This window comes from Myripristis murdjan, chromosome 5 (assembly GCF_902150065.1).
Source record: "Myripristis murdjan chromosome 5, fMyrMur1.1, whole genome shotgun sequence".
NCBI classification, from domain to species: domain Eukaryota; kingdom Metazoa; phylum Chordata; class Actinopteri; order Holocentriformes; family Holocentridae; genus Myripristis; species Myripristis murdjan.
The window spans coordinates 15,055,348-15,083,014 of record NC_043984.1 but is presented as its reverse complement, the minus strand read 5'-3'; positions in this window follow the sequence as shown (position 1 = coordinate 15,083,014).

The window sequence follows — 27,667 nt, the reverse complement described above, 5'->3', positions numbered from 1 at the left end:
ACGATGCTTCGCGGCCGACATCACAGCCTACTTCCCAGGGTACCTTCCGATCCAGTTGAATTTCTGGATCAGCCACCATTGCTGGAATTATTAAGCATGTTTTAGACCGTCTTAATGTTTATATCATGACGTTTTGATAAGTTTCCGTGCCTATAATTACCACCATAGATTTGGTTTAGCTGTTAACTGTACCTGAACGCCTGTAAATGCAAGTTTGGTTAGATGAGTTAGGTAGGCATTTTGCATGATGTTTCCATAGCAACCATCAGCGCATCAGGTACGTTACAATGTAGCCATGTGTATAGCTGCTTTTTACAATGTAGCCATGTGTATAGTTGCTTTAATTGGGATGGTCTGTTGCAATATGTGAGGTGTAACAATTATCTTAATTTTCTGCATCTTCATGAAGACAAAATAAAATAAAATACATAAAACTACAGAATCAATGTTGTCCATCTTGAGAGAGTTGAAGCTGCTTATCGTTTTGTTTCATGCACAGGTGTTCACTGACACACCTTCAAAACCTACTTCGGCATTTTACGCTGCATCACTCGAATGTGCTTCAGGAAGCCTCGATAATAATGACGTAGGAATCCTCCGCAGGCTACACCGTCCCAATTCACTAAACTTTTAATTCCGGTAAACTTGATATCGGCACCTACGTCGGACGCCTCCTACCTGGGCACCGTAGGCTGCGACATAAGCTGTGTCCCAATTCAGGGTCTGCATCCTTCGAAGTCCGGGTCCTCCGATGTCCGCGGCCTTCGGAGGACCCGGACTTCGGAGGACCCGGACTTCGGACGACGCGTCCTCCCCGTCAACCAAATGGGACGGTCTACCCTTCGAAGTATTTCCTGGTTTGTAACCGCCGTTACCATGACAACAAACTCCAGAGACAGAAAGATAACGTTTCTTTCTGTCAGACAAGACAAAACAGTAAAGAAAGGGGTTTTGGTTTAACATATATATATATATAAATGAGTAAAAACCGAATATTTTATAATAGTGACATCTGAATGCTTACATATACTAGATGCCGCCGTGGCCATTTCAGTTAACTTTTTTCAACTGAGCAGCAGCACGCAAAGCATCTTGGGATACAGGAGCCCGAGAAGGATAGTCGTGGTGCATCCTCCGAATCGGGTACCAACGGCTGAAAAGGAGGACGCACTTGAAGTGCGAATTTGAAGGATCCTTCGACTTTGGATGAATTGGGACAGGCCTTCGCGCAGTGTTGTGACATAACTGGCCTTCAAATGCAGACTTCGAAGGATGCAGACCCTGAATTGGGACACAGCTCCAGCAGTCATCTAGCCCTTCGATTGAGACAGACCCATACACAATGAACGTCTGCGCCAGCCAAGGTCTGTGTCGTGCGTGCGCTGTGTGAAAGCCCCATGACCCAGAGATGATTTTTTTTTTTTTTTTTTTTTACTGTTCGGAAATTATAAACTGTAAGTCGACTGTCGATGTTATTATGTCCCTTTGGTCTAGTACATGTAGGACAAACCATGCGACCCCTTAAACAATAATGGAGCACAAAACTGCAATTCGCACTGGCAATATGGACTATGCCACTGCAACACATAATGCTGAAGCAAATCATGGTTCACCGTCTTCAGTCTTGTGAGAGTGTGAGTCATGATGCCCACTAGACGAGGTGGTGTGCCAAAGAAACTGGCCCACAGAGAAATGTTTTGAATATACACACCAACACTATATGACACCAAATGCACTTCAGCTTAAAATGCACTGAATAAAAGGCAAATCTATACAATTACAATAAATATTATAGTCCAACTTCCAGGCCACACTGTAAACGAAAGGGCCACTTGCATAGAGGTTACAGGTTTATACACGCAATATGCACTCATTAGGGGTTATTTATCCATGAGAAGAAAACAGATTGTATGTTGCCCAGCTGCTTTAGATAAGAGTCAGTCAGTGATCATATTTTTTTTTTACACCGATAATTTATTCAAACATGTTGTTGAGGACTGAAATCAGCCTGTGTGGTTGGGCCTTGGTTCTTTGACACAACAATGAAATTGACTGTTTTTGTGCCAAATTTAGTTTTGCTGTGTTTTGACCACTGTTGATGAAAAACCATTGTAGTCCAGTGTAGGAGTTTGCTGTAATGGTGTGAGTTTATTGAAGTATACCGGCACACTGGTGAACTGACCGACACAGAGAGTAGGGGAGAGTGGGGTAATTTGTGCCAAGGGGCAAGTAGTGCCACCCGTTATCTAGAAAACCATAGAAGCAGTTGGTCATGTGACCACATATTTCTGAAGAGGCATCCATTTCACTCATCCTGCAAAGAAGGGAGACACATGGAAAGGTAAGCACATTTCAGTTCAAAAAACATTTTTTTTTTTGCCCTCCAAAGTAAATTTCTATGATCAAGGTTTTTTGATTGCTGTGTTTGATTAATTATAGAAAACTTTGAAAACGGTTCACACAGGTTTTAGTACTTTAGTAGGCTACACCATGAGTCTATACAGTTAGCATGTACACGTACATGGGCTTTTTTTGCCCCAATGTTATCAACAACAATGTGTTGCAATTTACAGTGTAAATGAAAGCGGAAATTATTAGAACGGACGGATGATGCAGTAATAACCAGTTACAGCAAATGACACATGAACATGCTCACAATATTACCAACAAAATGTTGGAATTTACCATGAGATTGGAAATATTTGGACGTGCCACGGGATGAAAACACACAGCAAAGTCACCAGCTAGCCTACATGGTCAATGAAATGACACCCATCAGGCAGGCTACGCACCAGTGATAGACGTCAGAGAACACTTTTTCACAACACCTGCAATAGCCTAAATCGATGAAACATGCCAGGTTACTCAACTGAAGTTGTATTTTCACCCATTTTGATTGGCACGATGCAGATGAAAGAACAAACTAATGTTAACGTTACCGTACTAGCTAGCCAGCTAACGACGTTAGCGGTAGCTAGCTGTCAAGTGAATGACTTGCAGTTGCCGCTTAACATTTCAAGCGAGCTTGCTGTGTAGCTACTCGTGTTGCACATGCGTCTTCTGAAAAGCTGATTCGCAGACAGCTTGTTTTCCATTCAAAACGCCCAGGTACAGGAAACACCTGCTACAAAACTACTGTAAATACTCAGTATCACAGAGCGCATGCGCGTGTCAAGCTGTCAACTTTCCAGCATTTTGCTAGCAAATTGAGATAGATGCGTGTATATAGGCAGTGGTTTGCAACCAAAATGATAGAAATAAGGTATATTATAAAAGGACACACTAGGAGACCAACATTTTAAAGATTTTGGGCTCTAGTTTCCCGACGCAGCGCAGGGTGGCGCAGTGAGGCGAACCCCGCGCAGAGCTAGTTTCGACCAGCACAACGCGAGAGGCGGATGGTTTCCAAGTTTCGCAGACCGAGGTGCGCCGAGATGGGAGTGGCGGCGCAGCAGGGGGAGGTGTCTACAGATTCAGCTTGGCACAGTGACAGTTTCGTGCCAAAAGGCTTCGCCGAGGTGCACCAAAAGCTCGCCTCCTGAAACCAGGTCTACTTTCGGTGCAAGGCGCAGCGGGGCCGGCGCAGTGGAAGTTTCGCTGACAGGCGGGCAGTGCGCACATGTCACCAAAACCTCACAGAATGTCAGGCATATTAACAATGCAATAAATACCCACAAAACCACTATTCAATGCTACTATCTCAATCAGCACATAAATGTATCTCCATATTGACTGTCCCGTCACATCTGATGTCAGATCAAAGGAGATTGGCACCGTTTGGCACCGTAATGGAAACTCAACCTGATCACCTGTCAGTGTTAACTACATAGTTCTTCTTCCATATATATAAATATTCCACTCTGGGTTTTCGTTATCCGGTAATCACCGGACTATGACTGGTAAAAGTCCGGTAATTTTTAAATGTCCGGTGAAAATATTCACAATTTGAATTTTATTATAACAGTCAATTTCCACGTAATTTTATTTATAATTTTTTTTTGAAAAAAAAAATAGACTGCGTGATCCCCGTCTCCGGTGTACCAGAGAGAGAGAGAGAGAGGGGTTTTTTTTTTTCTGCAGAACCGGATCAAAACAGCGCAGCGAAGTCGCCTATCAGAGAACAAGGTCACAAGACTGATGCGCATTGCAAGTGGCGGAGAGACACTTGAGACTTTCGATTTTAATTCAGCTGCTGAATTAATTTTTTATTGCATCTATTTGATTTCAAGTTGGCAGCACGCCGCGTTATTAAAATGGTATGAGCCTGTTTTTTTGTTTGCAAATTGTAGTTGCAATTGTTTGCAATTTTATGCAATGTTCATGTTAAAAGAGCACAGGCTTTGCAATATTTATTTATTTATTTTAGACGTTACGCGCGTGAGTCAATTGACGGCACTTATTTAATTTGATACAGCCTGCTTTTCAGTAAAAAGATTACGCTATAAATTGACATGCCTTGATATCATTCTTACATAGCCTGCATATAATTTTAAGCTCAGTAAATTCAGATAATATTTGACCGGAATTTCAAACATTTGTCCGGTAAATTGAAAACCTGCCGGTCATGTTGTCCGGTGCCAATTTTTTCTAACGGAAACTCTGATTCCACACAAATCAAAAATGTAAAATGCATCGGTTCCTTGCCAGACACTGGGTGTTTAGAACAGCAAATGTAAAAGCTTTCATGAACCGGATTTTGTTTTAATCTCTAGTGTGTTGTTGCATCAGTAAGTGATGGAGTCGAAAGTTGCAAAACAAACATGTAGGCTATTTATATGAATATGGCTAGGATTATCCTTTGAGGTAAAAACATTCATGAAAAATGGGGGCTTCACAGTAAAATTTATATTTGCTCGTAAAAATCAATAACTTTAACAGACGGTGACAGAGCTGGAAAAAGAGAGATGCGAGGCAGGAAGGTAATGGAAAGACAGGGGACTCAGGAATTTAAGGATAGATGCATGGATGGATGGATGGGTGGTTTGATGGATGGGTGGATAGATGGATGGCAGGTAGCTCCAGCAACATTGCAGCAGCCAAGACTGGCCTCACTGTTCTGAGTGCGTGATGCGGCTGCTCTCTTCATCCATGTCAAATGTGTAGACTACCACTACGCCTTCGCACAGTGCATTTTAAAGGCGAGGACAGGGGCTCATTTGATTGGTTTAAAGTGAATCGGCTGTGTCAAACCCACACCACGCCTTCTCTCCTCCCTTGCGCCGGTAGGAGGAACGGCGCAGTAGTTGCGCCAAGGTGCACGGCATGCCAAACTTGCAAAATCCACTTGGCCACACCCAGTTGGCGCAGCACAGCTGCGCTGCGCCCGCGCCTCGCCAGGTCTGCGAAACTGAACTGAAGGGTTTGGGCATGCGCTGCATTTATAGCTTATTATGACCGCTCGCCCCTGTTATATATTATATATTACTTTATTGTATTTTATTGTTATTGTACATTGTCTTCTTACCTTTGATCACTAAAACTATTCAGATTCAGATGAAGATGATTTGCAGGTGCTCATTTTGGAATTTTTATTTTGTTCTGGGTATGTGTTCATGTGGCGCTAGGCCTTGTTATAGAAAAGTGGCCTGTGATCTTGTTAAAATAATAAATAAACATTGAATAAATAATTTTGTATTGAATTTGTTTTGCTTTTATATAGCATTATCATTTGTGAGATTAAAATGATCTGTTTTACTTCAATTATCAATGGCACAATTTACCCCAGTGTATTCTCTCTAATGGCACAATTCACCCCAACCCGGGGGCAAGTAGTGCCACAAAATAACTTTTTTTTTTCAAAAGCTATATTTCTCAAACAGTTATATATAAGATCCAAAGTGATTGTTCCCAGGGATGCACAACATCCTAAACTATATGTGCATATTTTAGTTGGAGGCATTACTGTAATCCCCTCGCTTTAAAGGCACTTTAAGTAAATATTGGCACTACTTACCCCACTCTCCCCTATCTGTTGCGGTGAGCTGACCAAGAGCAATGTCAGGGGAAGACCTTTATATAGTGAGTACAGACGGTATGTAAATAGGCAGAGAACAAAAGGTGAGGGAAGGTATTGTAAGACAGTGATCAAGGTGTTGTAAGGCAGTGGTCATGTGCACGCCCACAGGATTAAAGGCCAGGCCCAGACGACAGGATGGGCCCGTCAATTAGCAAGTCTGAATCAATCAGGAAGTCTGAGCCACCCAAAATGTGTATTTTCCTTCCACAATTCACACTTTTTTTTTTTTTTTTTTTTTTTTTTTTTGTGACCACATTAGGGTTACATCCTTTTCAAAGACAAGACATAACTGACATAACTGACACCTTGGCATGCCAATTCACACTTAAGAGTTACATAATCACCATCCAGACATGCAAACCTCACCATGACAACAATCACAAATCACACACACCCCAGACAATGTATTGCGGATTTTGAAGACATGGAACTTACTACATGTCAATACAATGACTATCATCAGCAAGACTTTGAAAATGACATTGATCCTGAAATCAACTTCTTCAATGGCAGCAGCACCAACTGCCACTATTACACAGACGATCAGTTTAACAACACCATCAAAACTGAGCACAAACTATCAATAATTCATTTCAATAGCAGGAGCCTACATGCCAACTTCCACAACATCAAACAGTACCTTCTTCAATTGTCACAGTCTTTTAACATTATTGCAATATCAGAAACTTGGTTCAACAGTGAAAAAGGCATAGACATTGAAATCGAAGGATATGAAATGATCTGTAAAAGCAGAGAAAACAAAAATGGAGGTGGAGTGGCTCTCTTTGTGGACAAGAATCTTAATTATAAAGTGGCAGAGAAAATGTCTGCTGTTGTAGAGGATGTCTTGGAATGTGTCTCAATAGAACTAATTATGGAAAAAAAGAAAAACATCATTGTGAGTTGCATTTACAGAACACCAGGATCTAAAATAAATGTGTTCAACAACTGGATTGAGGAAAACCTCACAAAAATTAACCAAAAAATCATGTTCATCTGTGGGGATTTCAACATAGATCTCTTAAATCCGAACAAGCACAGAATGACAGAGGAATTCATCAGCACTATGTACAGTATAAGTCTACATCCCCAAATCACCAGACCAAGCCGGATCACTTCTCACAGTGCAACATTAATTGACAATATCTTCACAAACGTTTTAGAGAACAACTTAAGCAGTGGACTGTTAATTAACGACATTACTGATCACTTACCAGTGTTCATAGTTTATGACTGCAACTTCACAAAAACACAGCAAGACAATAGACCACAGCTTAGACGGGTTAGGACAGATGAGCGCTTGAATAGACTAAAAGAAGACCTGATGGCGTATGACTGGGAATTAATATATAAAGGAAATGATGTGGATAAAGCATACGATGAATTTCTAAGAACATTTATACTATTATATGATAGAAACTGTCCAATTAAGGAATATAGGGGAAAAAACCGACACAAGGATAATCAGTGGATGACAAAAGGTCTACAAAATGCATGTAAAAAGAAAAACACACTATATCGAGTATTTGTAAAACAAAGAACTGTAGAAGCAGAAAATAGATATAAGAAATATAAAAACAAATTAACAAATATTATGAGAGTATATAAAAAAGAATATTACCATAAATTATTAAATAATAACAAAAATAATATTAAGAATACATGGAACATATTAAATAGTGTCATTAGAAATACCGCTAGACAAGCTAGTTATCCTCAGTATTTTACAGAAAACAACCAAAACATAACTGACATGAAGGAAATAGTAAACAAATTTAATAGTTACTTCGCAATGGTTGGTCCAAACCTTGCAGAAAAAATACATGTCACAAAAGCAAGTGACATACTCATAGAGAGGAATGCGAACACCATGTACCTCAATCCCACAGAGGAGAAAGAAATCATAGACATAGTTAATAATTGTAAAAATAAAACATCTACTGATTGCGATGACATTGACATGAAAACAGTAAAATGGGTAATTGAGGGTATTTCTAAACCACTAACTCATATCTGTAACCTATCATTCCAAGTTGGACAATTTCCTACAAAAATGAAAACAGCAAAGATCATACCTATGTACAAAACTGGCAATAACCACCTCTTTACAAATTACAGGCCTGTCTCACTACTCCCACAATTCTCCAAAATCCTAGAAAAGTTATTTAATGATAGATTAAGCAAATTCATAGATAAACACCAACTACTTACTGATAGCCAATATGGATTCAGACCAAACCGTTCAACTTCACTAGCCTTAACCGACCTCATAGAAGAAATTACCAGTTCCATAGACAATAAAAAAATAGCCATTGGGGTTTTCATAGACTTAAAAAAAGCTTTTGACACATTGAATCATGAATTACTGATCGAGAAGTTAGATCGCTATGGGATTCGAGGTGTTACCTTGAATTGGGTAAGGAATTACCTCAAGAGCAGGCAACAATTTGTAAAGATTGGAAATAATGAATCTGATTACCATTACATTGAGTGTGGTGTCCCCCAGGGGTCAGTGCTAGGTCCAGTATTATTTAATATATATATTAATGACATCTGTAAAATAACGAATCGTGTTAAATTTGTTCTGTTCGCAGATGACACAAACATCTTGGCTACTGGTGAGAACCTACAGCAACTTCTGTCCTTAATCACCTCGGAAATCAAAGAAATAAAAAAATGGTTTGATAATAACAAGTTAACATTGAATTTGAGCAAGACAAAAATCATGATATTTGGAAATTACAACAAAAATGCTCAAATACAAGTGGAGATAGAAGGTGTATCTTTAGAAAAGGTACACGAAAACAAATTCCTAGGTGTAATAATTGATGACAGAATTTGCTGGAAACCTCACATTAGACATGTACAAACAAAACTATCTAGAAGTATTTCAGTCCTTGCCAAAGCAAAACATATCTTGAACAATAAATCACTCCTTATTCTCTATAACTCACTACTCCTACCATATCTAACTTACTGTTCAGAAATCTGGGGAAACACATACAGAACCTCTTTATATCCGCTGTGCATACTTCAAAAACGAGCCATCAGAATTATCCATAATGTCAGTTTTTATGATCACACTAATCATTTATTTTTGCAGTCAAAAATTCTTAAACTACATGATCTGGTAGAACTAAAAACTGCACAAATAATGTTTAAAGCAAGTAACAAGCTTTTACCTGGACCCATACAGAAAATGTTTTCTGAAAGAGAGGGTGGCTATAACCTAAGGGGACACAGCAACTTCGAATTAGTACGAAGTACGAAGTATAACCACAACGAAAAAGAGCTTCTGTATCTCAAGTTATGGTGTAAAACTGTGGAACAGCTTAAATGAAGGGCTAAAACAAAGCCAAAGTATAAGTCAGTTTAAGAAGAAATATAAGGAGGACATATTCAACAGATACAGGATCATGGATGAATGAAATAAATGTGTATAAATGTGTGTTGTATGCAATCTAAGATTGAATAATGAACTAGGTGTATATGTATGAATATGTGGGTATGTATATGTATGTGTGTAAGTACATATATACGCATATATGTGTGTATATATGTGTATGTACATAGGCATATGTGTATATGTGTATGTGTGAATGTATATATGTATATATTTGGGTGTAAATGACTAAATATAAGTGCATTGTAAGTGGTACTACAGGTAATGCAGCGTTGAATTAGACTTTACATTTCTCTGTATGTTGATATATTAGTAATGCAATATTGATGTTAATAGATTAATATATAACTTGATGATAATTACTTAGGTATAATACAATATATATGTAATAAGTAGGAACTCAAGGGGTAGGATCCTATAAGTTCTTAACTTCTTCCTACTCCCTTTTGAACATGTGCTGGCCAGCCGGAAATAGCGTTGAATTTATTTATTTTGTACTTTTCTTCTGTTGCCCTGTTGTTGCATTGTCTGTTGCCCTTTTATACAACATGTTCAAAATAAATAAATAAATAAATAAATAATAAAAAGACAATACCATAATCATAACAGAGAACTAAAGAAAACTGCTTAGTCAAAATCAATCTCAGTTTTGGACAGGAAATCTGAAGTTTCCTTTTCCATTTGAGGGACTGATCGTATTGTAGTGGAGGAGTTACAAATGCTCTTGAGACAGGTGATTAGAAGACTAATGACAACCAGGATTCTACAACCAAATATCACAAATTCAAAAATTACATAACCCAAAGCCCCTAATTTTCCCTTGACCCAGTCAAACAAACTAGTGGTGGAAGGGTTATGTAATGTCTTTGCAATATTTGACATATGATTGGTTATTTCTTGTATAGTGGCATTATGGTCTGGTATAAAGGTCAACATTCAGTTCCAATGTGTCAGGACTATGGCTATGACTGCGAGGATAGAACCCAATTGCACGACTCCTAGACGAGAGTTTCAACTAAATAGTCTTTAATAACCGCCGCATCAACTAAAATTCACTGACAAAGGAAGTAACAAGGAAAAGTATCAACTCAAAACTCTACAAAGTAACAACTGAAATCCACAATACAAAGTAACAACCGAAAATCACTCTTGACGAGAATACTAGAAAACAAAGGCAAGACAAAAATCAAAGACTTGAGAACAAAACTATGACCAAACAAAGTAACAAAGCAAAATACATAACCTGACAAGACTTGACGAAACTTGACTTGACTTGGTGTGACAAAGCAGGACAAACAAGACGAAGCAGGTTATGTATTTTGCTTTGTTACTTTGTTTGGTCATAGTTTTGTTCTCAAGTCTTTGATTTTTGTCTTGCCTTTGTTTTCTAGTATTCTCGTCAAGAGTGATTTTCGGTTGTTACTTTGTATTGTGGATTTCAGTTGTTACTTTGTATTGAGTTTTGAGTTGATACTTTTCCTTGTTACTTCCTTTGTCAGTGAATTTTAGTTGATACTTTGTTATTAAAGACTATTTAGTTGAAACTCTCGTCTAGGAGTCGTGCAATTGGGTTCTATCCTCGCAGTCATAGCCATAGTCCTGACAGAACGAACTCGCCAGCCAGAACCCAGCCGACTCAGAACAGCTGACAGAATGAACAAGCAGGAAATGACACCAGCTGAAGTCTTTATGTTTTGTCAGAGGCTGTGGACTGATATGTCCTCCCGACCTGCACCCCAGTCTCATGTGCCACAGCAGCTCCCTGTTGCCTGTCCTGCTGCTCCGTTCCAGAGCCCATTTCAGGGAACCCGACTGGCCTTTGGGGGCCCTCGTAGCCACCAGCTGGCCAGGCGCCGGCTTGCGGGTCTACAGCGTGCTAGTCGCAGCCCAGCCATCAGCCTCGGCACCCTGGCAAGCTTAGCCCGGAGCCCAAGCAGCCCAGTGTGTCAAGCCACGAGCCCCAGCAGTCAATTGAGTCAAGCCACGAGCCCCAGCAGTCAATTGAGTCAAGCCACGAGCCCAAGCAGCCAGGCTACCAGCTCTACCAGTCCAAGCAGCCTAGCTAGCCCAGCTACCAGCCATAGCAGCCCTAGCAGCCTAGCTAGCTTAGCTACCAGTCCAAGCAGCCAGGCTACCAGCCCTACCAGTCCAAGCAGTCTAGCTAGCCCAGCTACCGGTCCCATGAGTCCAAGCAGCCAAGCAACCAGCCCTACCAGCCCAGCTGCCAGTCATAGTAGTTCTAGCAGTCTAGCTGGACCAGCTACCAGTCCTAGCAGCCCAAGCAGCCTAGCTATTCCAGCTACCGGCCCCTGCAGTCTAGCAGGTCCAGCTATTAGCCTCTGCGACCTAGCAGGCCCAGCTACTAGCCTTAGCAGCCGAGCAGTACCTGTCCCAGTTCCCAGAACCAGATTGGCTGCCCCAGTCCCAGTTCCCAGGGTCAGACAGGTTGCTCCGGTCCATGTCACTGTCACAGAACCTCGAACCCAAGTGGCTGCCCCGGTCCCAGTTCCCAGGTCCAGACTGGCTGCCCCAGTCCATGTCACAGTTTGCCAAGCCCGACCGGCTGTTCCGGACCCGGTCTTGGTTCCTGCCCCAGTACCCCGAACCAGACTGGCTGCCCCTGTCCCAGTAACCCGAGCCAGACTGGGTGTTCCAGCCACTGCCCTTGTCCCAGTTCCCCGTACCAGACTGGCTGCCCAGGTTCCTGTCACAGTTCCCCAAGCCGGACCCACTGCCCCAGTCCATGTCACAGTCACAGTACCTCGAGTCCGACTGGCTGTCCCAGCCCCAGTCCATGTCACAGTTCCCCGAGCCCGACTGGCTGCCCAGACCCCAGTCCCTGTTCAAGTTCCTGGAGTGGACGTTGCCGCTGCCCGGCGGCCTGGAGTGGACGTTGCCGCTGCCCGGCGGCCTGGAGTGGACGTTGCCGCTGCCCGGCGGTCCTGAGTCCACGTTTCTGCCGCCGCTGCCCTGCGGTCCAGGGTCCACGTCGCCGCTGCCCTGCGGTCCAGAGTCCACGTCGCCGCTGCCCGGCGGTCCAGAGTCCACGTTTCTGCCGCCGCTGCCCGGCGGTCCAGAGTCCACGTTTCTGCTGCCGCTGCCCGGCGGTCCCAAGTCCACGTGGCCGCTGCCCGGCGGTCCCAAGTCCACGTTTCTGCTGCCGCTGCCCTGCGGCCCCGAGTCCACGTTGCCGCTGTCCTGCGGCCCCGAGTCCACGTCGCCGCTGTCCGGTGGTCCAGAGTTCACCCTGCTGCTTCCGCTGCCTGTCTGCACTGCAGGACATTATGGTCGCTCTGCAGTGTGGTCCCATCCACACTGCAGCCATCCAGGGTGGGTCCACCTTGACCGCCAGCACTCTGGCCGTCCGCCAGAGCACCTCCTCGTCCATGGTTCCCTGCTTCGTCTTGTTTGGTCCTGCTTCGTCTTGTTTGGTCCTGCTTCGTCCTGCATGTTCCTTGTCACGTCAAGTCTAACCAAGTCAAGTCAGGTTTTGTATTTCTTTTGCTACTTTGTTTGCCATAGTTTTGTTTTCATGTTCTTTTTGATACTTTGTCTTGCCTTTGTTTGTTATTCCTCGTTAAGAGAGATTTTCCGTTGATACTTTTGTCATAGTATATTTCTTTTGTCACTTTATATTGATATTTAAGTTGTTACTTTATTATTAAAAGACTGTTTAGTTGAACTCTTGTTTGAGTCGTGCAATTGGGTTCTATCCCCGTTAGTCATAGTTCTGACACAATGATGGCGCTTGGGAATAGTATATAATCCAGTGCAGCACGATTTTGTAGAGTCATCATTTCAGTCATTTCTTGCGAGAGCATAGATATGCCCTTTGCAGTAGAATTTGCAAGATCTTCAACTGCATGGGAGAGGTCTCTTATTTGGTCCAAGGATGCCATGACTCCGTAGCTTGAAATGAGAGCCCCAAAACTCTTGTCCATGGTGTTTGTGTATGTGTGTAGAGGTCTCTTTTGACAATATGAACCTCGGGTGGCGCTGTAAGGACTCTCATGGCTGTTATTACGTGGCTCAGGCCACATATTCCAGACCATCCCTTTTGGCAGATATTCATAAGCCTTCATACCACAAATCCAGTATATGCCTTTTGGTAGTGGTATAGAACAATGATTGATCTTGGTGGCAAAGTCATCAATAGGGCTGGGTGATGAATATGGTCTGGATAAAGCGTATATGGAGTCACATTTGGATGTTCCCAAGTGGATGTTTCCCTTCAATGCACCATTTTAATGTTCTTGGAACTCTTGTGAGGGTGAGAGGGGTAAGGGTGTTGCAGGAATAACAGTCGACATAAAGTTGATCACAGTACAGTTGTCTGGTTTGTGGTGGGTTAGAACAGGAACAGTTTTTATAGGGGGAGTTAAAGTGTAATATGTGGCAAGAGTCACAGGGCGAAATAGGCAAAGCCATCAATGGGAGTCCTGTTGTACTGTGCAGAATGAATCCACATAACAGTTTCTGGGGTTTGGGCTATTATCAGCTACCAGTTTTGCCAGTTGAAGATATGTGCTAGTTGAGGGTTGTGTTTCACGTGCATCAGTCACCTTCCTTTCATGGTACCCTGCAAAATCCGCTTTGTAATATCTGCTCTGCTCCCCTGATGTCTGTGAGTGGGTATGATGGACCTCTAATTCTGGGACTCCGGTGCCTGCGCTGCTCCCCAGGGGAGGAAGTCCATCCCAGGAATGAGGCCAACATTCTATGGTTCTGTAGATGGTGATGAAGAGGATCCACCACACAAGGAGGGACCCTGCTGATTTTTGGTACATGACGGAGGAGGTGTCTTCTTACAGTGAGATGTGTGGATCCAAGTGGGATGATCCTCACACTTGATTGCTGGTTTGGTGGTAAGCAAGACGTCTTGTGGCTTGGACCACCGGGGTTTCAGGGCGTTCTTCCGTCAGAGCTCTCGGACACAGACCCAGTCCCCTGGCTGGATGTCGTGGTACGATTTGTCACTCTGTCTGAATTGATGCTCTGAGGAATGCCAAATCTTGGGACAATGTCTTTCAGCAGGCATTTCACTACCGATGCGGAGTCAGCCTTCTTGCAAGCTTATGCTTCGGGCCAGTTTGAAAACATATCAACACATACAAGAATATTATCATATCCATCACATTTTGGCATTTGAATAAAGTCTATTTGCAAAGCTTCAAAAGGTCCCGGGGGGGGGGGGGGGGTGTGTCGACATTGTGGTCTATACTGGTTTCCCTGGGTTGTGCTGTTGGCAGATTAGGCATTGTTTACAGTATTGTTTTGCATAGGATGTAAATCCTGGAACATACCAGTCTTTCAACACTGTTTGACACATCCCCCCTTTGCTCATATGTGACAAACCATGTGACATGCGTGCTAGCCACGGGTACAAGGACTTGGGTGCCACAACGCGGCCGTCGTTGTGGACTAGTGTTGCAAAGGGGTGGAAAGTTTCTGAAAATTCCCTGACTGATTCAGTCACTTTTTAAAAAATGTTTCCGAAAATTCCTGGGAAAATTCGGCTCAGGAATTTGGGGAATTTTCGTTTTTTTTATTGTCATCAATTTGAATGAGGTTTTTAAAAAGTTTCCATGGAAATTTAAGCTTTTAATAAATTAAGAAATTAAGAATTTTGTTTTTGTTGTTGTTAACTTAAGATGAATGCGGCAAAAATGAACAATAATCAATAAAATGAATGTCAACATCAATATCACCATTTTGGAAATGGAAACCCTAATCTCCTGAACTCAGGACACACCTCTAAGCCAAAGGCCACAATGCCAGCATACTGTAAAATCATCATCCCCATACCCAAGTGTGTGAAATAAAACTTAAATATAAAACTTAAATATAAACAGTTAACTTTGCATTTTGGTGGAAACAAATATGTTGCATGATTCAATGCAAATTCAACTGTGCACCGTGATTCACATATGCAAATAATTTCAAACACATTTGATCATCATCAATCAGTAGCCTATACTCCACTAGGCTACAGCACTTCCACTGAGACAGACAATCATCACATCAGCATCACGATTCAATTTCCTGCATTTCTATGCATTTTAATGGGTAGTTTGAACCACTTCATATGCACACCTTAACAATAGTACTGCACACAGTCCTATGCCTGAATTAATTGCCTAGTAGAGTTCTCATCGGGCCTGAAAATTAAGACCCGACCCGCCCCGGGCCGGACTGGGCCAGCCCGAGGCCCCATCCGACCCGACTAATTAGCCGAACTTTAGGCCCGACAGCCCGATAAAAAAAAAAAAAAAAAAAAAAAAAAATCGCCAAATTCGCCATTATTTAGCAGAGCCGGTCGGCCGTGGCACCGGGGCACCATCAGTCGGTATCAGGCAGCTCACCTGTCAGATCCGGCAGACCTGACGGGTGCGTACGGTAGGCTATCGGACGGTGCCGCGGCCGGCCCGCCTGATGCTGACTGAAGGTGCCGCGGCTGGCCCGCCTGATGCCGACTGATGGTGCCACGGCATGTGCGGGTCAATACGGTAGTCTAGAAAACTGGAGATTTTTTTTTTTTTCTCGTGCGCCCCCAAGTAGATTGCGCCCTGGGCAGTTGCACTGCCCATAGCAAAAACCGTCCCTCCTGCTGAGTCTGCCAGCACAGCGGGATACTGCTGCAACTCTCTCTCACTTGTTTGCGCTGCGCTCGCACAGCTCGCTGTCTGTCACTGAAAGTTTAGCCTCCAAATCCAATCCAGTCTCTCACTCTCTCCACCGGTCACATAAAAATGAAACGTCATAATCAATAACAGAACACATAGCCTAATTCTATTTTTTTTATTAAAAAAAAAAAAAAATCCCCCACAGAACCCGAAGCCCGACCCGACCCGCCCAATTCACGTAAATTTTAGGCCCGACCCGACCCGAAAATGTCGGGTCGGGTCGGGTCGGGTCGGGTTCGGGCAGAATATGAGAACTCTATTGCCTAGACCTCTTACTAACGCTGTATAACTGCCGGTCGTTGTATTAATATCCTACAACAGAACAGACATAGGATTGTTATAGAGAGAAAATTTGTTGCACACGGGTGATAGCATTAATATCTTAATGTAGGATATTTACATAAAACGGCCCAATGGATCAGGTTAATTTCATTTGAACAACACATTTCCCGAGCATTTATATGGGCTACGCAAACTTCAATCCACATGATAAAAATTAATCCACAGACCACCAAAGTAACTTTTGACTGTTTAATTAAATCAACTTAAAATTACTCTGGCACGGTTGGAGGGGGTGTGCTCCAGTAGGGCGCTCATGCACTGTAACTATTCCCTGGTCAGTCATTGAGTCCACGCTTCTTACTGATGTAATAAAGTGCATTTATTTTCCAGGACACATTGATGTAATGCCTTCATTAAACACCGTGAAAACTAAAACAAAAAGGAGATAAACAATTTCAGTGAACATTTTCCATGACAGATAGCAAATGTTCCCATCTAAGAATATCATGTCAAAGACTCGAACTGTAAGCACAAGCACTGTGAGCCTACTAAGCTAACTGTGAATAGCCAGTAGCCAAATACAAGCTAGCTAGCTCATACACAATAATGAAATGCAAACAAAGTATTGTTATGCAAATAAACATTAACATTTCAAACCACCGAGTGTTATTTTATGAACAAAAGGGTCAGTACAGAACAAGAGAAAGTAATTACCGTGTGCGCCCTTGACCAGTTGTAGAATAGTTCGTTCCTTTCTCCTGCTCTGCTTTCTCTTTCTCTCTCAAGTCTCTACTCTTACTCGTGTCTCTCTACTCTAACTCCTCACCTTGCGTGCGTGACTGTCTCCCCCTAGTGGACAACAACATCCAGGTTAACAGGTTTCAAATAAACAGAATAAAATAAAAATATGCTTATGACATCATTTACACTCCCACCAAATTACCCTTGATTTATGGCATAAACACACAAATATTGAGCATGCCACACACTTAGCTTATAAATCATTGGTAATTTCAATGACATGTCAAATTATAAAACATATATCATGAGACATAAGGAGTTGTACTGCTTTCTACTAAAACAACTAACTTCTGGATGGGGCGTTCAACTACAGATGGCTTGCTGAGGCGTTCACCTCCTTCTCCTAGTTTACGCTCACCTATCTGTATGGTAGCTTTGCGGACAAATCCATCATCATCCTTGCATACGTCCAGAACCCTGCCAAGCTTCCACTCATTGCGAGGAGCATCTTCTTGGACGATGACAATGTCATTGACATGCACATTCCGTCTTGGGGTGTGCCACTTTTGCCTGAGAGTAATCCCAGCTAGATATTCTTTCCTCCATCTGCACCAAAATTGCTCTGACAAATACTGCACCCGCCTCCACCTTTTCCTGGCGTATAAGTCCTCTTTGACAAATCTGCCTGGTGGGGGCAGGGGAATGGAGGATTTCATTGTGAGCAGATGGTTTGGTGTCAGTGGTTCTAGGCTTGTGGGATTGTTGATACTGTCCACAGTGAGAGGGCGATTGTTTACGATGGACATGGCCTCGTAAAAGAAGGTCCTGAGAGAGGCATCATCCAATCTCCCAGTGCTCTGTGCAAGAACTGAACTCAACACACTCCTCACTGTACGTATCTGCCTCTCCCAGACACCTCCAACATGACTTGCGTCTGGAACATTCATGCAGAAATCGCACTGACGTTCCGCCAGAAATGATGCCACTCTCTCTTCATCCAGTTCTTTAAGGGCTCTTTCTAGTTCATACTTTGCGCCAACGAAGTTGGATCCACGATCTGATCTTATTTGTCTCACTGCTCCTCGGATGGCTATGAAACATCTCAAAGCGTTGATGAATGTATCTGTTGTCATGTCTTCCAGTATCTCTATGTGTATTGCTCTGGAGCAGAGACACGTGAAGAGCAGACCATACCGCTTTTGCTCCTTGCGGCCCTGCCTGGTGTGAAAGGGCCCAAAACAATCCATACCACAGAATGAGAATGGCAGTGCAGGCTCGATGCGATCTGTTGGAAGATCTGCCATCCTTTGCTGCTCTGTGGGCCTTCTAGCTTTTCTGCAGGTGACACACTGCCTTATATAACTGGCGACTGCTTTACTTCCTCCAATGATCCAGTACCCATTGGCTCTGATTTCATTGAGGGTTTGCCCTCTTCCTTGGTGCTGGGTCTTCTCATGACAGTAGCCAAGGATGAGGCGTGTCACATCACCATCACTTGGTAAGATTACTGGGTGTCTCACATCGAAGGGCGAGGATGCCTTCCTCAATCGTCCTCCTACTCTAAGTATGCCATCATGGATCTCTGGGTCAAGCTGGTAGAGTGGGTGACTGTGTGAGAGCCTTCCAGATTCCTGGCTCAGGATGAGCATCTCTTCTTTGAAAGCTTCTTGTTGCACGAGCTTGATGAGAGTAAGTGAAGCGCTCCTTCTCTCTTCTACATTTAAAGGTTCCGTCTTCTTAGATCTCTCAGCCTGTCGGTGAATACGTGCCACAACATTTACAGCAGTGGTCCATTTTGAGAATCGCGACAGTCGCTCCAGAAAACTGTCCTGCTTCTCAGCCAGCGTGTTCAGCACCTGTGCTGCCTTGACCTCTGGGTCTCCCACCAACAGCTCTGTTGTTCCTTGCTTGATATCAAGCTCTCTTTCCCATAGGAACTTGGGTCCTTGAAACCAATTAGAGTCGATCAACTCTGATACTCTGAGGCCTCTTGAGGCGTGATCGGCAGGGTTCTCACTTGTATCGACATAATGCCACTGTTGTGGGTCGGTTGTTTCGCGGATTCTCTGGACTCGGTTTGCTACAAAGACGTGGAAACGTCGAGCCTCATTGCTGACATAACCCAGAACCACTTGCGAGTCTGTCCAAAAGTACTCTTCATCAACCCTGAGCTCTAACTCCTCCTTCAGCATACTGCTCACGGCAGCAGAGATCACTGCGGCAGTTAACTCAAGTCTTGGTATTGTGACTACCTTTGTGGGTGCGACCCTTGCCTTGCCCATTATCAGGGTGCAATGTACCTTGTCTTCACTCACCAATCTGATGTACGTGCACTGACCATAGCCTTGACTGCTGGCATCTGAGAAGTAATGCAGCTCAGTTCTCAGGATCTTTCCAAAGTTCTCAGGAGAATAACATCTTGGGATTTGAATTTTTTCCAGGTTTTTAAGATCATCGACCCAGCTCTCCCACCTTGGCTTCAACTCATCTGGAAGTAATTCATCCCAGCCAACGCCTTTCTGACACATCTCCTGGAGCACTTGCTTTCCTGATAGGAGGAATGGGGCCAAGAACCCCAGTGGGTCATACACAGAGGCTACGGTTGAGAGAATCCCACGCCGGGTCATTGGTTTCTCATCCAGTGAGACCTTGAAAAAGAAGGTGTCCCTCTCTACATTCCATCGCACTCCAAGTACTGTCTGGACTGGGAGATTATCGTGGCTGAGATCTACGTCCTTCACTCCTTTGGCTCGTTCACTCTCACAGATTGATTCCAGAACCACTCGATCATTGGAGATGAATTTGTGGAGACGTAGTTGTCCTTTAGCACAGACAGCTTGGGCTTCTTTTACCAGCTTGATGGCCATGTCCACAGACTCAAGGCTTACGATGCCATCGTCGACATAAAAGTTCTTTCTGATGAAGTCTGCTGCTAAAGGGTACTCTCTCTCATTTTGGTTAGCGAGATACTTCATGCCATAATTGGCGCACCCTGGAGATGAGGCTGCTCCAAAGAGGTGAACCCTCATGCGGTACTCTTTGGGCTCGGACTCCGTGTCTCCACCTTCCCACCACAAGAACCGCAAGTAGTCTCGGTCCTCCTTGCTGACATGGAATCTGTGAAACATCTTTTCAACGTCGCACATTACAGCAGTCGGATGCTTGCGAAATCGACATAGCACTCCATTCAGTCCGTTGGTAAGGTCAGGTCCAATGAGAAGATGATCATTCAAGGCAGTGCCTTCATACTTCGCAGAGCAATCAAAAACCACTCTGATCTTGTCAGGTTTTCTGGGGTGATAGACACCCTGATGTGGTATATACCACACGTTGCCTAGCTCTGGTTTGTTGTCAGCCTCCTCTGCATCACCATCCTTAAAGACACCTTCCACGAAGTTCACATAGTCATTCTTGAACTTGGGATCTTTGTCAAACTTGCGTTTCAGGTGCCTCAGTCGGACTAAGGCGAGCTTCTTGTTGTCTGGGAGACATGGACGTGCCTTGAAAGGCAATGGCATCTCAAGGTGGTTACGGTCATTCTGCTGGATTCTTCCTTTAAGGATTTGGAGAAACTGGATGTCTTCCTGAGATATGCTCTTTTCTCCTGGGTTGGTGTCTGCAAAATCAGACTCGAGTGCTCTAATCACAGCAGCTGGTGTCACAGGAGGCAGCTCTCTGACGCATATGCGATTGCACAGTCCTGTCACGTCCTTGGAGTTCACACTCTGGGGCACACTCCCAACGATACTCCAACCCAGATCAGTCCTTATGGCATAAGGCTCACTGTCACCTCCTGTAATAACTTGGCGTGGAGCTAGTGCTCTGGAGCAGTCATAGCCGATCAGCAATCCAACCCCACAATCCATCAGTGGGGGCATTACATGGGCTATGGCTGCAAGGTGATTCCACTTGTTGGCAGTTTCACGGGTGGGAATGTGTGCTCGTTCGAGTGGAATGAAGTCCCTGGAGTAGACGGGAGGTAGGCTGATGGTGGTCTCTGAGGAATAGCCTCGAACTTTAAGTCCACTGACTCTCTGACTTTTTATGGTTGAGTCCTTTCCCATCATAGTGGAGAGCTTGAGTTTCACTGGCTCTCCTGCTGCTTGCAGCCTCTCACACACCTCCTGGTCAACAAATGTTTTACTACTCTGAGTATCCAATAAAGCATAAGCTAGGGTCTCTGATCCAGAGGTGGTTGATGATGAGATCCGTACTGGGACTATCATTGATGTGCTGCCGTCCTCACCTCCATTCACACTGCATGATAGTGCAGAAGTATTTCCTTCCGTGTTCTGAGTTCCCTGCACAGGCGGTTTGTCCTGAGCTCCGTGTGAAGGTGACTTCTCCACAGGCGGACGGTCTTCGTGTAATGGAGTGGGATGGCTCCTTTTACATTTGCCACACATGGCTTTCTTTTGACAGTCTTTTGAGTTATGACCTTTCCTCAGGCACGCAAAGCACAGATTATTGTCTCTGACAAACTTTCTCTTTTCCTCTGCAGAGATTGCCATTAGCTTTTGGCATCTATGTATGGAATGACTTTCTTCACAGTACATACATTTCACTGGGCCTGAGTTCTGTGTGGTTGTGTTCTCTTTCTTGGGTTTGTAGAAATCTTTTGACTTAGCTTCATCATTAGTGTGGGATTTGACTGCGGTGCTTGAAGAGTCTGAGGTCTGCACATTGGTGGCAAAAGTGTTTGCCTTTGGACGCTTTGTTTCTCTTACAGGCTTTTCTTCAGTGGGCTTCAGAGCATACAGCGAAGAGACTGGGTTGCACGCTATACGTGCCTCTTTTGCAATGAAGGAAGCGAACTCCTTAAAGCTGGGGTAGTCTTTGGCCTGATCTAGCTGCTCAGTAACATGGCGATTCCACCTTGAAGTTACCCACTCGGGGAGTTTGACTAACATCTTCTGGTTCTCTTCGCAGTCGTTAAGTACCTGCAGACCTTTGACATGAGGTATAGCACTGTCACATGCTTGTAGGAAGTCACTGAATTCTCTCAGCCTTATGTAGTCCTTTGCTCCGATCTTGGGCCACCCATTGAGCTTCTCTCTATAAGCACGCTGTACTACAAAGGAATGGCCATATCTGGCATTCAGCTTCTCCCAAGCTTGCTGATAGGCCTCTTTATCTGTTCTGTAGAAATTCCCTTCCAGAACTGACCTTGCCTCTCCAACAACGTACTTTTGCAGGTAGAACAGCTTGTCAGCAGGATTAGGGCAGCGCTGATCTATGAGAGCTCTGAAACTAGTGCTCCACTGTATGAACTTTAATGGGTCACCAGAAAATACTCCAGGTTCTGGAACTGGGAGTCGAGTAAGTACAACTGAATCATTCAGAGCTTGCAGTATTGATGTTTCATTTTTTGGAGCTTCCTGACCTGCCTTGCAGGAGTCTGCGGAATGAGGACCCATCACGTTGCTGCATGCTGGGCTACATCTTTGACTATTTTCCCGTGACTCTTCCTCAGTGTACACTTTAAGCTTGGCTTCCATAGCCTCAAGATCCCTTTGATGTTCAAGTCGTTTTAATTCTTGACGCTGTGCATTGATGAGGATTTCTTTTTCAAATTCAACCTTTTTTGCAGCTAACTGAGCAGCCGTCTCAGCTCTCTTGGCTGCTATACTTACTGTCTCTGAGACAGGCTTGGAGATGCTGGCATCAGATGATCCGGAGGCTGTGGATCCGTATATGGATTTGGCATAATCCTTATCCAGTAACAATCGCAGCCTTGGCTTTTCAGCTTCCTCATCAAAATCCTCCCCTACTTCAGACAAGCGTACTTTCATTAATTGTGTTAAATCTCCTGTCACCGCTGAGCAGGCATCTATTTTTCGCCTTACTTCCTGAGAGGGAGTTGACTTTCCTCGTAGGTTGTCATATTCTACTTTGGCTATAGCCTCAAGCCTTTCAAGAGAGTCCATCATCTCACATAGGTCATGATCAGAGCATTCATATTTTAGACTCGAACGGATATTTCTAACATGGACTTTCCATTTCTCATATGCTGCGTAGAACTTCCTTTCTCTTTGAGCAATTTGCTGTTCTGTCAACTCTAGCATCTTTGGTGTCAAACGTTTCTCACGTGAGGACTTCCTTATTTCTGCCTGTGGTGCAGCTGCACCTTGCTCGTTTGGCATAAGCTCATTGTCTGACACCTCTGACTGCTCTACCTCTTCATGTAGGTTGTTAGTCTGATCATCTGGCTCCTTTAGTAGGCCTAACTGCAAAGGTTCAGGCTCTTTAACTAGCTTATCATGAATTTGTGGGTCACTGTTCAATGACATTTTTTTTTTTTTTTGATTACATTAACCACTTGACCACAAATGAAATAACAACACTGTGACAAAACATCAAATGTGTAAAGAGATAACACTCTGAGATGACGCTTCAAAAGGTGAATTCTAAATCTCTATGAAAACACTTTAAATGTAGGTCTTAAAACACTTTAAATGTAGATCTTAAATCTCTATGAAACACTTTAAATGTAGGTCTTCAGGATTCAGCGCGCAGTACTGCGCGCTGAATCCTGAAGTCCACGGGCTGCAGGCGATGAAGCAGTGCTGCGCGCTGAATCCTGAAGTCCACGGGCTGCAGGCGATGAAGCAGTGCTGCGCGCTGAATCCTGAAGTCCACGGGCTGCAGGCGATGAAGCAGTGCTGCGCGCTGCACGCTGACGGGTCTGACGTTATAGCAAATGTTGCACCTCAGCAGGATGGAGATTAGGCTACGTTTTCACTGTAACTATTCCCTGGTCAGTCATTGAGTCCACGCTTCTTACTGATGTAATAAAGTGCATTTATTTTCCAGGACACATTGATGTAATGCCTTCATTAAACACCGTGAAAACTAAAACAAAAAGGAGATAAACAATTTCAGTGAACATTTTCCATGACGGATAGCAAATGTTCCCATCTAAGAATATCATGTCAAAGACTCGAACTGTAAGCACAAGCACTGTGAGCCTACTAAGCTAACTGTGAATAGCCAGTAGCCAAATACAAGCTAGCTAGCTCATACACAATAATGAAATGCAAACAAAGTATTGTTATGCAAATAAACATTAACATTTCAAATCACCGAGTGTTATTTTATGAACAAAAGGGTCAGTACAGAACAAGAGAAAGTAATTACCGTGTGCGCCCTTGACCAGTTGTAGAATAGTTCGTTCCTTTCTCCTGCTCTGCTTTCTCTTTCTCTCTCAAGTCTCTACTCTTACTCGTGTCTCTCTACTCTAACTCCTCACCTTGCGTGCGTGACTGTCTCCCCCTAGTGGACAACAACATCCAGGTTAACAGGTTTCAAATAAACAGAATAAAATAAAAATATGCTTATGACATCATTTACATGCACGAGCACATACACTGTCACTGGATATGATGTAAATCATGCCGTCCTCCTGCTTCCACAAAATTGTTTAATGCGCGCAGCGCGATTAACTGCGAATCGCGGCATTGCACAATCAATAATCAACTGATAATAATAATCAACCAGATCCAGCAGACCTGACCGGGTGGCCACGCAAACCGTGCGGTGCTGGCCAGCACCAAGCAGGCACCGCTCCCCCAAAATTTCACAATGTTTCCAGCCAGGGGAGCACATGTCACCACCAGGTGAGCTGTGCTCACCTTTGCTCCCCCTTATTTTGCACACTGGTTATGACGATATTCACGACAGTTTGACTCAGCTAGGGAAAATTCCCGAAAATTCCCTGGAAATTCATTATAATGTAACATGTTTGCATGCATATCTGCTTATAACAAACCAAAATGTTTGTATATGTATATGACCAGGTGAATGCAGTGAATATAAATTCCCGAAAATTCCCCCAAAATTCCCGTTTATTCCCATTCCCATTGAAATTTTCCAACTTTGAAAATTCCGGGAATTTTGCAACACTATTGTGGACCCAAACATTATTTACATATTTACAACCATGAGAAAACCATGACTTCTGCTCCTTCACATCAGCAGTTTCTTGTAGGAGAGCCACATGATTAGAGAAGCAAAGTCATTAGCGGGTAAAATGTGTATTTTCCTTGCACAGCACCCCTTGGTTACCTACCAGAAATGAGCATGTAATTCAATGCATTTCTTTTTTTTCTTTTTCTTTTTTTTTTTTTTTTTTTTTTTTTGCTATTTAAACAAATGACTAATGATACTATAATTAGACCTCCACTCTCTGTCCATGGTGCTGAAATACGCGCCGGTTTGGATAAGATGAAAGGAGTTTTCACTACTCTCTCTTGCATGCAAACATCAGGCATTGTGAATGTGAGGGAGAGCTAGCCTATATGTCTGTTAAAACAGTTTTCAGTAGAATAACAGCTCCCTCTGTTCTGGCTGCTCAAAGCCTGAATCATGCAGTACATACCTTTAAACTACAACTAACAGCCTGGGCTTTTATTAGCCTCAGTCACTGAATACAAGCGGTCTGTATTTGGGACAGGTGACAAAACTCTGGCTCAGCAAAGATGGAAGGTATTATCAAACTGTTTATTCAAACCAGTAAGTTTGCCTGTTTAAAAAATGATGCTACCTGATAACATATTAACCATACAAATCCGCAAATCCAAAACTGCATCCGTGGTAACCGCAAAAAAATAAATAAAAAGTAAAAGTGTAGATATACCCGGTCAGTAAAAGAGACTCAGCGTGTATTTTGGATTTGGTTTTTAAATAATTTTTTAAGTTAGAGTTCAGATTTTTTAAATCCCAGCATCACCAAGTATTCCTGCACGTCAGGTCACATTGACATACTTTGGCTTTTGCTGACACTCAAACACAATGGCCAAACAGCAAAATCAGGTCAGGCAAAACAGTAGTCTGGCATTAATATGGAAGAGGAAAACATGGCAAAATTATGTCAGTGGACTGGCAAAGGTTCCTCACAGGGAATAACCCTGCTACTTTACCATAAGGTTTATTTTACCTTGCTCACCTGGGGGCCCTGGACCAACAAAGATGACTGGCTGTGCTGTTACAACCAAGGGAAAGGCAAGCTGTATTGTTTACTTATTAGGTGTGTATGTTGTGTGTGTGTGCTGTTATACTTTTGCACTGTTCATCAGCTTTTAATTTTTATTTGGTGTCTACGTTTTGTTTTCAATTCAATTTAAATTCAGTTAGTCTCCAGAGTGGGTTTGCTCATTTCACTTTAGCTTTTATTGTTTAGAAATGTTTAGTTTTAGTTTAGTTTTTATTAGTTTCAGTCTAAGTTTTTTATTATTATTATTATTGTTTGTTTGGTTTTGTTTTTTATATAATATAGGGTGTGTTTGACACTCAGTGAGGGCTGTTGACTCTCAGTTATATCGAAGTCCCAGTCTCAGTAAACATCAGCACCTCCTCGTTAATAAATTTGACCAAATTGACAGACTAAAACTAACAAAATATTCTGTATATTTTAATTTTATTTTATTTAGTTTTGTAAGCACACAATATCATTTCAGTCAGTCTTCATTTTTTCCTAAAGTCTAGTTTTTATTTTTATTTCAGTTAGCTAAAATATATATTTTTTCATACCTAGTTTTAATTTTTAGTTTAGTTTTAGTTAACTGTAATAACCTTGGTGTGCATGCGTGTGTCTTCGCGTATATAGGCTACAGTTAATTTACGTCCTTTATAACTGTAAATGGCAAAAACTGTAATACTGTAATACATTTGCAGTGCCCCCTCTGCTCTTATAATAATAATATATTATTAATAAAGAGAGGCGTAAGTGCAGTGCAATCGAATGGGGTTGTATGCATGGGAAATTGGTAAGGTGACTAGAGTAAGGCGCAGTCTGAATTAAAAACAAAAAATACTGTTAAAAATTGGCCAGTTGAGAATGAGTCAGTGATTAGTTATTAATCAGGCTGGTGCTTGTGGAACACACAGGGCTTTGTCCAGAGTCCAAGGAGTCATCATTCATGCCAAATGTGACCTTGGAACCTGCAGAAAGACAACCAAACAACATGCAATTAGGAAAGAAAGAAGAGCTTTCATATCATCAGAAATAAATTGGGTATTCTTTCTCAAGTCAGAAAACCCATCACACATACCACTGTAACACTTGGATCAACAGATAATTAATTGTTGTCCAATCAGTTTCAGGGTCAGTGCAAGTGACTTGATCAGGGATTAATGATGGATGGAATATGTTTTAGGGGTGCGCACATTGATAATAATGTATTTAACTTATGTGTTTTGTTATAATTTTATGACAATTGTGTATGTTTTTTTATTGCTACAACCTACTTATTATGAATCAGTAGTGCTGTGAGCCCATGATGCTTCCCATATGGACAATAGAATCTATCTATGCAACCAAGAAACCTAAAATTGGTAATGAACCATTTACGTTTTAAATTAGGTTTAGATTAGATTTATCTTTACTGATCCCCTGAAGGGGAAATTCAAAATGACACAGCAGCAGTAGCAGTGGTTGACTTCAAAGCAAGAAATACAAAAAGGTAGAATAAGATAAAATAGGAATAGGACGCAATAGATTCATTTGTATATAAACATTTGCAGAGTCTGTGTGACTATAGTATA